This window comes from Plectropomus leopardus, chromosome 21 (assembly GCF_008729295.1).
Source record: "Plectropomus leopardus isolate mb chromosome 21, YSFRI_Pleo_2.0, whole genome shotgun sequence".
In the NCBI taxonomy this organism is placed as follows: Eukaryota; Metazoa; Chordata; class Actinopteri; order Perciformes; family Serranidae; genus Plectropomus; species Plectropomus leopardus.
In genome coordinates this window covers 19499518-19514552 of record NC_056483.1, presented here as the reverse complement: position 1 = coordinate 19514552, position 15035 = coordinate 19499518, and the positions used below count along the sequence as shown (strand labels likewise).

At 40.3% G+C, this 15035-nt stretch overlaps 1 protein-coding gene across 4 annotated transcripts in view; it reads right to left on the bottom strand.

The window, feature by feature from the left end:
* Positions 1 to 15035, bottom strand: part of LOC121960465 (partitioning defective 3 homolog) — a 382155-nt gene that overhangs the window by 322178 nt on the left and 44942 nt on the right. The window lies entirely within an intron of this gene.

Below are 15035 nucleotides of genomic sequence, written 5' to 3'. Positions count from 1 at the left end.
CACTACTGCAGTATTTTTTGTTGTGTTAGGTTTTCTTTACCTCATCAATACAGTGAACCAATCAGAGATACATGGGAATGTAGTTTGCGTTTTCTGTTTTTATTTTGTGTTCTCTATAAAGGTAAATGCAAACAGGAGCTGTTGTGTTGTTACAATGTGAAGTATATTCTGTTTCACCCCTAGTGTCGTAATGACGCAGGTTTTTGGTTTCAGTTGAGAAGCTCCTTAACCGTAGAGAGTTCACGGAAAATACTCATATTTTTCAGTGCAATATGAATGCGTTTATTTCCATTGTGCAATCTAACAGATTTTTACTGCTTGCTGAAGGTTGGCTTCAAATTGCCTCTGAGACACCCATCTATGCCAGGAGTGCAGGAGGGACAGCAGCTTTACTATCTCATTGTTATGATTTAATTTGGTTTAAATTATCTTTTCTTTTATCTTTTTTTTCAGTAATAAATCCCTGTACCATTCATGAGACAAAAAACCCAATGGAAATCTATTGAGTATCTGGTAAAATGTGAACATTCAGTAGCCATTTGGCTGGTGGACAAAAAGGTTCATTTTGCACCTGACGGCTACCTGCATCTGCAAATAAACAAACCAAAAACACGCTCACAAAGTTAGCGACAGAGAGGCATGCATACACGCTGACACAACATGCTCACACACTAGAGGAGAGACCACCTGTCAGTGTGTGTTGAGCGCCACAGGCAGCCTTACCTGCTTGTGTTAAAAGACTTTTTGATATTCATATCAGCTCCATACCCTCCAATCAAATACCTCTCACTTTCCTTTCTCCCTCTCTTTCTCTCTCCCAGACATAATAATGACACGAAATAAAAGTGGAGTGTAAAAATCTCGTAGCGCAGGTGAGGTGTTTGATCTGCAAATCATAGAGAAGCTGGGTGAAAAAACAAAGTAAAGTAGGACAAATAGACACATTGCTGAGAAGTTGGAGAAAGTTTTGAGGTAGAGCACATGAAATGTAGAAGCACACGCACATTGAGTTGTACAGTATTACACACACATGCAAACACACTTGTGAAGGGATGTGAGTGGTGACAGAAAGTGCACTCGGCCAAGTGATGGGAGGGCATTGGGCCAGGGTGGTTGTCCTGCCAAACTGCCCCCCAGGCAGGGGAGGACAATCCACCATCATGACCGTCATCAACATCGCAATTAGAAAGCAGGACTCAGCTGGTGGTATGGGAAGGACTGATGAGGATGGAGGGGTGAAGAAAAGAGAAAAAAACTAAGCAGACAGAGTAAAATGAATGCACATGTATATATCAGCAGCAGCTTTATCATGACAGTCTTAACAAGCAATTTATTTTGACACGCAATTAAACCACTCGCTTCATTTCTAGCATCAGAATGCTCTGCCCTGTCTTGGCACTTTCAAAAGCCTCCTGCACATGTGTCAGAAACATCCAACAACACAACAAACCTCAACATGTTGATTTGCATTGGAAACAAGTGAAATGGTCTCACCCATAAGGGTAGAGTTTCCACCTTTTTCAAGAAAATGAAGATTTTTGCAAATAAGTAGATTATTGATAGTGACAAAGAAAATACAAATTAGGGGTGGTAAAGACCAAATCTAGATAGCCAGCCATTCCCCTCCCCACTCTGTCTCAGCCTTGTCTAACACAGATTTAGCTTTTAAAAGTGCTAACTGATAATATTGTGCTTCCTCTGGAGAAAAATTGTCTTTGCTTTTTGAGCCGCTCCTTATATGAAACACTAAAGCCAAGGTAAATGTTTTAATATTTGCTTTGCAATTTATTCTGCCTCAAAAGTAATGTGTGGCTGAAATGTTACTCTGAAGTCTCTCCCTGCAGCAAAACTCATTTTCACAGCCACATGACAAAATATTAACATGGGCTTCAGAATGAAATGTCACAGTGATTTCTTTGTCACACTCAAGCAGGGGCTGCTTTCCTCTAACGCGGTGTTAAGAGGTGCTGCAGGAAAGGGGAAACTCCCGATGCGCCTGCTCTGGTCTCAGGTGCCGCACCTGTGCTAATAGGACTGCTAATTGGCAGCACATACACATATACATGTACACACAAAGGCCAGACACACCAGGAAGTCTGTTTCAAACAGTGTCTGGGGACTGTGTGTGTGGAACAAGTGTCTCGACATTAAGATATTTTTTTAATATCATGGTTTTTAAATATTAAACATGAACGTATTCATCATAAAATGCGCATGGAGACAGGTAGAGATAAAAAGAGAGCGGAGGTCTTTTGACTTGACAGAAGTGCAAAAGCTTGTTGGCTTTTTCCCCATTTTACTCTCAGTCTCCCTGTCCTCTTTATTCAACTCTTCTCTTCCTCATAATAAGCACGGAGGCAACATGTTGAATAAAATATCAGCATGTGTTGTTGACGGCGCAACCTGGTTAAGGATCTCAGTTTGTGCATAAACACCAGCATGAACACGCATACATGTGAACACACATCTGTCACTCTACATACAGTATGTCACCATGTTATAAACATTGTCGGGATCAAAACACACACACACACACACACACACGCGCACACACACACAATGCCAAGAACAGGATATCTAATGCATACTGTATGTCCTAAACCACTGTCCTGCCAAACATCTTGATCACACAAACACATACACACACTCCCCGTTGCCATTCCATTTCACATGGAAATGTGTTGTTGCTAAAAACATGCCTCCCTATGCACGCTCCCACAGAAGAAGAAAGGAGCGCATTGCACCGTAATACATCAGAAAAAAAGGTTTCTTTTGGTTTGTGGTGATGGGGATGTGTTCCACAGTTGTTGTTCAAAGAGCCGTATTTGAATACAAGTAGGTGGCACATCTGCCGAGTTTTTTTTCTGTCGTGAATTATTAACACCCTGTCATTGCTGGCAGCAACAGTCATCATTATTTCACATATGAATAGAAATAATGACAAAACTGTGTCTCATATTTATCAGTTGTGCCCACACGCTTTTTGTGGTGCTGAAACTTAGAGGTCTTTATGACAAAGAAGAAAACCAATTGAACAGCAAAAGTGTTTTGTTTTTTTTTATTTAAGTGAACATAGTTTAGGGGATAACGAGCAACATATAGGAGGTGGTACATGATATAATGTATTTATCGTCATTAGGGGAATTTTCTGTTCCCTTTCACAGAGTGCTCAGAAGCCATATACATAACAGCAGCTGTGAAGCTGGTAGGGATTCAGTTGTTGCCCCATCATGGATTCTTGGCAATATTGATGTCTGAACTAGGTGTGCTGCTTTGGTTGAATCATTATACAAAAAACAAACGCTGAATAAAAAACGGTAACTGCATTTGAGTTGAAATAACAGCAGTAATGATTGAAATATATATGTCTGACTTGCAATTATGAAATATAAACAACTCTGATCACATCTACACATGGAGTTGCTTCAATGTTAATGGTAAGGACAAGAAACTGCATTCATTTTCATGTGTTTGAACTGCAGAAAATTAGTTTCATTAACGTGGGGCTTGAACTCACTCACTTTTTTACCTTGGCAGTGTTCCGTACCACCTCGCCACTTTAAACATAATATACCTACCACATAGTTAACACGCTGCAGAAAAGAAGAGTTTTGTTTAATATGACTTCTGGTAAATGTGGTAAGTTAATGTTTGTGTCTTGCTCTCTGTTTGTGTGTGTGTGTGTGTGTATGTGTGTGTGTATGTGTTGCTGTGATCAATAGAGTCAGTTGGTGAGTCCATGTGCAGTACATTCACTGCCTGATGATCAATACGGGATTAGGGAGGATAGCAAGGTCTGTCTCTTGCCTTCTCTCTCATCTCATGGACTGTTTAAGGGTCCTTGAGGACAAGGTAGGGAGAGGAGAATAAACAGCAGAATGAAGACCACAAAAAGATGTGGACAGAATGAGTCTGTAGTCCTTCAGGAATTCAGACAAAGGTTGTAAAGATTGCTGCACTGATTAGCATTCTTCAAACATTGTGAGGAAAGAGTTTTAATACGAGATTTTACAATTAGTTCACTGCATGACATCTTGAGGTCCAAAAAGTTTGACTTGAACACATAGCAAAGACTACAGCCAACATCCAACTAGCACATATGTTCTGCGCTTGAGAGGAAATCACTCTTAACAGCAGCAGGTGATGGTGGTCTATCATTCAAAAAGGGAAACTTCAAGACTTAAGTTGGCCTAATAGCCCATTAATAACACAGCAAAGAACAAAGGATATTCATCGTGCACCAGCAAACAATAATAAAAAAAAATCATCATAACTGTTTCTGCTAAAGAGCTGAATGGTTAAAAAAATAATCTTAACTTAAGAAACAATTTTGTCTTGATCTTTCTCCTTTTTGACTTGAGTACTTTCCTTACTTAGCTGAACTACCAATCAGAGTGATTTCTATTAACGATGGCCTCTGCCACTTATTCACTATGTTGAATGAGCCTAAAAAGCCGACAAGGGCCAAGTAGTTCCAACGTTGCGGCACGAACAACAAAAACTAGGGCAACAGATGCTCACTGATGGCCAACCGTCGGTGTGTCAAGGCCCTTGAGAACACATGCACACAGCCAGAAAGATTACAGATGCAGACACACGCATATACGAAAGCATATTCTCATGCTTTTATGGTAAGCATAGTCTGTAAATCTAAATTCATTGCCTAAACCCATAAACACATAGCTATATTTTCCTGCAATTGTGTCCCCAGATGACAGTGTCAGGTTGTGTTGGCATTAGTAGGCTAATGAAGTGTGTGTAACATGTAAGTGAGCCTGCCAAGTTTATGGCTGCTTTAAAACCAACAGAAGAAAAATATTAATGGAAATGCCTGTTTAAGATAACTTTTTTTTTTTTTTTTTTTACGTTCCTTCATTTTTCATGTTATGTTTTTCTGCACCCTGTCAAACCTCACCACTGGTTTTTCCTGACTGCATTAGCTCATTTGGAAAATAACAGGATGTCAAGTCCGTTATTAAGAAAAAAGTTAAGCAAAAAATATGCAACACAACAGATCTTAAACATTAACTTCGAGAGCCTTACTTCAACCTTCACATTAATTTATCTTATTTCAGATGAAAACGAAACATTCATTCAGAAACTGGTCATTTTAGACTCTTAAAGGAGGCAAGACAGAGCAGTGTACACACAAACTAAAACACACACTTCTCTAATGGCTCTAGTGAGGGTTGTTTGTGGGTCCTTTGGGGGTGTCATTGGTGGGTGAGGCCACACACAGTGTCAGTGAGTGAATCTGGGCTTTTACAGTGTCATGGCCTTTAAACAAGAAAGCCAGTGAAAGTTCCTGACAATACAGGGGGGGACAATACAGCACGTCGCATGACTCTTCTTCCTCCTGTGTAAAGACAGACATTTACACTAATGCATGTATACAGGACAGTGCTTCTGGCACAACAGAGCAATAATATCACAAACCATCAGATGTGTGTGCATGTGTGTGTACGCTGATGGATGAGTGTCTTCAGAGATAAATGGGTGCCTATTATTTGTGCCTTTTATAGGCAAACTCCCCGCTGACTTCCGAATGGGAATAGCATGCAGTCTTCCCGCACACGCGCGCAAACACACACACACATAAACACACACAGATTCCCATAACGAGCTACAACTGAGGGGCCCTAGGCTGTGGCACATCTGTTGTAGAGGAGACATAAGGCATTCATGCAGGGACTCTCAAGATTCTGCATGAAACGCCACATACACATACTGTACACACGCATACACACTCACTACATGTGATGAATGAGCTTTTTTTCAAACACAAATGAAGAGGAAAGGCATCGTGGTAGAGAGGACTTATAACAATTTTACCTAAGAATCCCTTCTGGATAAAACCGTGGCTGTACACAAAGACACACTAAGACACATTCTCTTAAATTGGCCCACTGACCTTCAGATACCCTCCATAACACAAAGCTTTTAGTATTCTTGACTTCTAGTGCAGAGAGACAGAGGATAAAAAGACGGAGACATTCAACATATAAAAGACAGAAAAAACCCTCCATGTACAAAGCAGAAAGTCACTATGGTCCACATCTGATATTTTCTTAGAAAATCAAGTTTTACAAGATTTAATATTTGCTGATTGTCCATAATGAACGTTTTGATCTATTTCACTACATCAGCGTGTTATTTATTATATGTATCATTAGCATAATTGATAGCAGAAGCAGTTGTATTCTAGGGCTGCAACTATTTTTTATTATTGATAGATCTGCAGATTTTCTCAATTAATCTGTTAATCATTTTGTCAGTAAAATGCTAGAAAAGGGTTAAAGACATGCCAGTATCTTCTAAGTTGGAGTTCCTTGTTTAATACAAAACCTAGAGTTTAACTTAAATATCAAATATAAAAAAAGAAAAGCAGTAAATCCTCACATTACAGTAGCTGGAATCACATAATGTTGGAACGATTCTCAAAATAGTTGCAAATAATTTTCTGCTGATTGAGAATTTGGTAAATCCACTAATCATTCTAGTTTTATTAAAATTGTGGAAACTAATTTCTATCCTACTAGAAAATGTGTTTTTGTGTGTAAAGCTTTGAATGCCACAAATTAAAAAAAAAAAAAAAAAAAAAATTACACACTGACCAGTAGCTGTGTAGCACTTCAGCATGTCTGTAAGCCTCCAGTATTTTAGCAGAGCAGGACATAATCTGAAGAGGTCTTTAGCCCTTTCTCATCAGGAGAGAGGCATTGAGAGCACACAGCCATGGTGTTAGAGGGGATTCAGCCCTCTGTCTGCTAAAATATGCCTGTCTAAAGCTCTCCAAACCAGGCTTAGCTTCCCGGCCCTGGCACCACCTCCCTACCTCCTCGTGCCAGTGTCAACTTCAGCTCGATACAGAGCCAACGCCAGACTCAGCTTAGTTTGTGGCAATGTTTGCTCTTCACTTGAATAGGGTTTCTTCTCTCCTTCCTACATTGCTTCCTTCCTACCTTTGCTTCTTTGTCTTTCACTGTTTTCTCTTTCTTTGTTCATTGTCCTTTTCTTTTTTTCAGACATCTTTGCTTCTAAATGCTTGATTTATCAGAAAATTGTAAATTATTTACTTTTATTTCTTTTATTTTTTCTTTTGTTGTGCATGCACACCTGACTTTTAAAGGGAATGAGAGATAATATGTTGAATTCCTGTTACACCAAAAACACAACTATGATTAATATGGACAAAATTTAACCCGTTACTTTGCGCCCAGATTATGTGGCGTTGGACATGCCCTATATGCAGTTGCTCGACTTTAGACCATGTGCTATAGATTGTTTCTATAGAGCCCTAAGTAAAAGTGTGTGTGTGTTTGTGTGTGTGTGTGTGCTGTATTAATTACTAGAATATTAAAACATACCCACATGGTTAAATGTCTACTAGCTTGGTATATATCATATCACCTGCAAAACAAACCATGTCTAAAACAGATCCTTTTCTTCCAAAGTATATTTGAGAAGAAATTTTCAGACATAACCTTGGAGTGACTTTGGATCTGTGAGGGTAATTATATATGGTTGTGAGAGAAGTAGTCAAGTGTTGAAAACAGACGCTCATGGTGTGGAGACTCTTGAGACAAAAGCTACAGAGGGATACTTGTCATGCAGAAGAGACAGTCGCTTGGTTTAACAAGGAGCTGAGAGGCAGCGGGGTGAGAGAGGAATAGGTCTATATTCAAAAGAATAAGCAATTGATGGTAGATTGAAGTTTTCTGTTTAAGATGGCGGTTTCTGTTGAACTGGCTGTGACTTTGTATAAGTAATTTCCTTGCAGACAATTGTACTCTAGAGCCGCATAGTGAATGCACTGTTGCCCCCATGAGGCGAGGTGAAAAAGAAATATGGAGAAGATAACTTCCTCTGAAATGGGCCATGCTCACTGCAGTCACATAATGAGACATTAAGGATAAATAATAACTCATCCTATTCCAAAGTGGAAACCAGGACAACGTATCTACCCCTGAATCTCTGTCTGATGCCAGTGGGCCTTGTGGGTGCAGCGCTCACCACATATGGATAATAGAGGAAAACGATTCCTTTGTTATCTTAGTGCTCCTAGTTACACCCCTCCGGGGGTCTTTGGGAGGGCAGCACAGGATCGCAGTAGGGGGCCTGTATCTGTCACCTCAGTTTAGGGCCTGTCTCATAGTGGCTGACCCAAATCGGCTCCCTGGGGCAATGCTGGGCCCCTTCGTAGGACTTCTCCACTGCAGATAATGGGCTCGTATGGCAAAGTATCCAGACACTGGAACCAAAGCAGCCCTGACAGCTGTCAACCAGGACAAACATCCTCCTGCATGACACACGCACGAGCACAATATGAGGATGGCAGTGTGTGTCGTTGCTGTAATATGTCAGTGTGTATGTGTGTGGGTATGTGCATGATTGTTTTTCTACATAGGTGTGTAAATGTGTTATTGTCTGTGTAGTTCCCTCCACTTTTTTTCTCGTTTTGGCACTGCCTATCCACAGCTCTGGTTAAACATGCCGACATTTCCAGACAGTATTCAGGCAAGCCGACGCCATGTCAGGAGCAATTTGGCACATTGGCAGAAAACTCTTCCTGTAGGGAAACTGTCATGGATGAGAAATCAAAGACACCTACGTGACGAGCTGGGTTGCCTTCGAGCAAAAAGAAAGGCTTGGTGACATGACCTGATTTCAACTGATTTACAGGAAACCGCAGCAAAAGATGGAGAAGTTGCCTGCTGCTCTGCAATATGGAGTAATATCATTCTTACCCCAGGCACACGGGTTGTGTATGTCATACTGCATATGCTATACAGCTGAAGCAGTAGTTTTGTCAACAAGAAAGGACCAGTGTCGTCTGTGCTGGTGGCTCAGCAGGTCCATATCAGCAGGTTCAGCAGGCTGTCATGCACTAGTGATGCTTGAGGTTCAAGACCACAAGCTAACCATTGTTCCACATCATCACCTGTCAGTATTTTGCACAACACACACACAAACACACACATACACACACACACACACACAGACACACACATATGCAAAACACTGTAATTCTAATGCACATGCTCACATTTTACATTTATGGCAAACAACTACTTGGCCATTTTGACCCTGACACTTACAAAAAAGACTCTGGTAAATAGAACAAAAACTTATCACCATTAAGTTTTTTTTCTTCAGTTTGACTAATCTGCACTGTAAATATCCCTCGATAACTCCACTGCTTTACCTTAAATGACAATCAGTCCAATGCAGTAAAAGCTGTTTACCCAGCACATACTGAGAATTAGGGCTGACCTAAATGGTTTGAAGCTTTAAAATTCATTTGTTGCCATCATAATTTATGTCAAAATCAGTTTTTGGATGCTCCATATTTTATATATAAATGCCTTGCCCTAGAAATCCAATGAATCGAGACATAGATATCATTCATTATGCGTCATTTATTATTTTTAGTTATTCTTGGGCAGGGACATTAAACTTAGTGACAGTTTTGTGACTCCAACTCATCTAATGTCAGTCACTAGCAGTCCAGTAGTTAGACCACATGTAACAGGCTAACAGATACAGTTGCAAGATGTCAAAAACATCAAGTGTCTAATAATTTTAATATTTGCAAAAATGACCCCAAGAAGTTGAGTGCAAGATACCCCAAAGGAAACTGATACATCACACAAAAGTTTTACTCTCTGTGGCTAATGTGGTTAATGTGCAACCTGCCTGTCCTCAACTCTAAAACGGTCAGCCTCTTTCCATTCTATTGCTATTCGTCATTAAAGTACTGGCACACATGCTCATAATGCTGTGTGTGTTTTAAAAGGATCACATTGTGGTACTTTGTAGCTCCTTGGTGCACACTTTTTCATCGCATTGTACAAAAGCATAATGCAGTAAATAAAGACTACAAGTTTTATTCTTGCATTTTAAAGAGATTTGGCCTTATAAGAGGTTTATTTCCTAAAGGACTTGCACAGAGATAATGGAGATAATTTTATGCAATATATCACACTTCAAAGAACAGCCTGTGCTGTGTTACCATTATTATTACAGGTTTGAGACTGATGATTCTCCAGGTTCCATAGTGTTTTCTTAATTGAAAACAATCTGCCCATAATAGCATATATAGCTATTATTTTGCTACTTCTTTAAATACAATTACTGACTTAAACCGCACTGCACTCAAAAAGACTATCGAGCTGCAAACAGTTAAAGGCCTGTGGTTCAGCCTCCAATAGAAAAAAAAAAAAACACAGCGGCATCTCCCCACTGTGAGGGATTATAACTGCATGAGTGGGAAGGAGGGAGTTGCTAAAAAAGAACAACAGTGCTCAACAAATCTTCCCCGAGTAAGTGAAGTTCAAAAACTAGGAATCTAATAAACAAGCAACAACAGACAATAAATCCAAAGCCCCAGAGGAAAATAAAATGAAAAACTGCTTGCTTCCACCCACAAGCCTCTGAGCAGAGCAGCAGAGGTGAGGATAAATTCCGCTACCACACAGAGTCTTTTTGGATGCAGAGCTGACTTTGGTCCTTACAGGCTAATTACAGCTGACTACAGGAGGGTGTGTGTTTGTCAGGATGTATGTGTGCATGTGCAACTCAGAGTGTGTCTATTTCTGTATGTGTGTTCATGTGTAAATATATGGGTGTTATGTCTCTTTTTGTCTAGGTGTTGGTTTTTATTGTCTTCATGCTAGGTGTCGACATTTACACTTTCTGGCCAGGAAAAGTTTTTGTGTGTGTGTGTGTGTGTGTGTGTGTGTGTGTGTGTGTGTGTGTGTGTGTGCGCGCGCGCGTGCGTGCGTGCGTGTGTGCGTGCATGCGTGTGTGTGTCTGTGTGTGTGTGTGTGTAATTTTATCAGCAGTAGCACCTTTCAAAGTTCAAGTATATAACCATATGTTTGCCTGAATCCGAGTGTCAGTCAGAGGATATGTGTCAGTCTAATGGGATTTGTTTCTCAGCAGAAGCAGGTGCTGGTGGCTGACAGAAAACTAGAGAAACTGTCAAACCCTCATATGCTCCTGCATCTATTTCACCCCCAGGTCCTGCATCCTTCTCTCAGAGGGGTAGGTGGTACTTATGGATTGTTATCAAGTCAACTGAACCATGTTTAGAAACATAGCTTCAACTGGAGAAAAAACAGCCAGGCAATGGTGGTTTTAGTTCAATTAAATATTAGAGACAAACCTGCAAGACAAAACATCAATTTCGCTGAACATATTTTTGGTCAAATTAACCATGTCCTTTGGTAACCATTTACAGAGATGGAAGGGGCTATTCACAAACATTGTTGCCAAGAGCTCTCAGCTCTCTGATGGCTATGATGTTAACATTTAATTACCTGAGAACAATCACTTTTACATATAAGTTGGCTTGGGTGACCAAAGTCAGTCAGAGTCCCTTTGATTAGTGAACAGAACAGATCAAGATGACACACAGAAGCTCAACTCCACTGAGCTGTCTGCCACCAGAGGGCAGCATCTGGGTTACAGCAAATTTATGTAGCCTATGGAGAGGACACTGGCTCAATTATCAGCAGAGATCATATTATTTCTGGAGTTCCTTCTAAGGGTAAATTTGACTATTCAATTGCAATAATTAGAAATGGTACCGTTATATTGTAACCAAGACAGGCTGGAAATCAACTCGGAGTAAGGTCTGTCAGCTAAGCACCAAACTGTGGTACTTGAAAAATAAATTACAGTTTGTTTTCTTTTATATCTTTTCATCAGCACAATCAGAAGAAATATCAGTGTTTCCTCCTCCACCTATAGCAAAAAGAACTTTATCTTATTGTATGGCAAAATTCAAATAAGGCTGCACAGATTCACAAAAATGTCCACAAACCGTTGAACTAGGCAATGAATCATTCTAAACTGCAAAGATGCACAGCAAATATAGAAAACAAATGGAGTGCACAATGTGTGAGGTGAATACATTACACTGTCTAAGAGATGATGGTGAGAGACTGCCAGCCAGCCACAATAGTCTTCAATCTATGCCAAAAGAGGCTCCCAAACACATACATACACAAACACAAACACAAACACAGACACACACTTACACACACACACACAGACAGCACAGACAAACAGAGTAATTAGTCTTTGATTTCCCCCGGCAGTGTTCTGGTACCAGGGGGCAGCTGCTGGGACCCTGCTTTAGCCTTGGCTAATTTCACTCACGGCTTGATCTCGACCCAGCACAGGTGCCCACTTGGCACCCAACCGCTGTTGCCATGGCAATGCCAACTACAGGGGCCAAGAAAATGCCAATTGTCCAAGGAGCTCAACCACAGGAGCCATGGATGTGGTCCTCATTATAAACAGGCCACATTAGCACAGACAGAGGACACTGGTCAGATGTGGACAGTTCAGTAAGGCTTTCTCTTCTCCCTTCTTTGTGCTTCCTGCAGGTTTTTGGCATTTTTGTTTTTCTCTTAAGAAAGACATTTGTCAGTTATTCTGAGGCTGGCATCCATTCCGCAAAAAAGAAAGGTTGTGCACTCAGATTCTGTGCAGCAGACAGTACACAGACGACATTGGAGACTGCTATAATTTTGGCTTGAGTGCCTCTCTGTGGCTCACAGGTGTCACTGCAATTTCTGTAAAGCTGCAGGTCCGCGCCTTCATGCACCTGCTGTAAAACACAATACACTGAATCGCTGAATCAGGTACCTCTGCTGTAACAAGCTTTTTCGTTAATCACCCCTGAGTATCGACCCCTCACCCCTGCACTCATTAAACCCACAGGAGGGGCTTGCTTAGGCTCACCTCTGTTAATAAGGGGATCCAGACCACAAACACCAAGGGACCAACTCCGAAAATCATCTTTACTTATTGTTATCAAGCTCTGTAAAGGGGAAATATCTAGATGGCAACTTGCACACTAAGCAAGTTAACAAGTCAGATGAGGCTCAGTCAAGTGTAAAAGGGTTAATGATGAATGAAGTGAAGGGTAATATGAAAAGAAATCAGTGAGAAGTCGCAACTATCAGAAAGCGGACACGGCTCATATAGACAAAGCTCAATATTTGTGTGGGGTGTAATTTTACTATTTTAGGGTTTATGTGTAACCCAAACAAATCTTGCATTAATCTTGAAAAAATGTCATGCCTGACTGCAGGAAAGAGGGCTGTATGCAGCACGTTCCCTTCTCTTAACTGCACACACGAACACAATAAATTTAAAACATTACTTTTACTTGTTAGCAAACTAGTCTGAAGCTCACATTGTTATACCGCACATTCAAAGGACTTAATTACAGGAATCAAGTTCACTTCTGTGTCAGACAATGAGCTTGTCTTGAGCAACAACAACACTTTTGAAGTGTTTGAAGTGTTATATACCATTTTAAATGCTAATGCAATAGCCCAATTTCCCCACAATGGCCATTAAAGTTTAATCTAATTTCATCTAATTGGCCATATTAAACCCATTTCATTCCTTTATAAACTCATTTCAGCAGACCCATATTGTGAATTTCTTACCTAAGGCCATCTCCTAACCAGGAGTCATTTTAATTGCCACATTGCCATCTGGTGTGTGGATGAAGTGTCTGTATCACAGTCATTTCCAGCCATTTCATAGCTATCAGAGGTATTTTTTTCATACTGAATGAATTTTCAAATGTCTGACCTAAGGCTCTTGAGCTAGATGAAAGTTTACACCTCCTTTCTAGACACTTTTGACTGACTGTATGAGCTTGTGTTATTTTGCTAGGGGCTCCTGTTGAAGACTTACCCTGCTAAAAAAAAACTGGAGATAGTCTTTTTTGAAATTACTAGTAGTGTGTCTTGCTGTCCATATGAAACAGATATGAGACGACAATCTCTACTGTTTTCTGAAAAACAGTTCTTTCTTGATGTTTGATTTATTTGGCTGTGGTAAGAAATGAACATTGAGGTTCAAATATGTAATTTTGATCATTGTCTGAGTCTTGTCAGATATTCTGAAAAGCCAGGTCAGCAAAAACCTACTATCTGCAACACACTAATATGGCCTAAATGTGAACAGTTTTTTTCCCCTTTCAAATCCACTGCTAATTCTGCACCTGAAAAGCTTTGACCCTGATGTAACTGGAACACAAAATCCGCTGACCTGGACTCAGTTGCTCCACTGTCACAGCACAGGGTTCTCAGTAAAGCTTCACGTTCAGCGTTACAGATACATCCTGTGTTTGTACAGTAAAGAAACGAGGTCACAGAAGGACATTTGTATAAAAAAATACCCCCTATACATCCAGATTAAAATGGTCATACAAAAGGTTTTATAGAATTATCTGGACTAGAAGATGAAGAAAAATGCTCTTCCTCTGCCAAACTAATACACATTTCAGTCCAATCGGTGGCAGTAGTGCACCAAAAAGCTATTGTTGCAACTGCTTGTAAACATCAATGAATCCTTTCAAATCTATCAATTGTTACTGAAACACAATCTATAGTAAATTAATCGCTAGTTGCAGATATAAACAACAGGTAGTGTAAGGACATGGTGGACAGAGATGGAACTTAAAGCTCCTGCATTTCTGCTCTGTCTGAATGACAATTTTCAGCCTTCTCAGAGAAAAACCTTCCTCTGTGATCTGAGCTAATATGTCACCAACAAACCAACATCAAGTCAACAAAGTTATGTTTATAAAGAAAGAAATGTAGACATAGAGCTCAACTTCACACAGAACAAAACTTGGATCAGTGAGGGGGACATTTATGCAACACAAAGCCAGGACTAAAACTAAGTGACGGTAGAGATACACTTTTATATTTCTCATGCATGCGATTTGGAAGTTAGATCATCAATGTGACAATCTGTGGGGCAGAGACAGGCTGCAACATGCAGCTCTATGACTGCATATGAATCACAGCATGATAATCTGACGGTTGAACCTGAGCCAGAAATCATGAACGCGTGCGTGTGCACGCACACACACACAGCTTGGGTGCTCCCAACGGTAATGTTACCAAAACTTGCAATGTGACAACGGTGTCTACATTAACTCCCTTCTGCTTTGTTTTCTCTCCATGTCACAGCAGTGATACACAGGAGATGTGAAATTA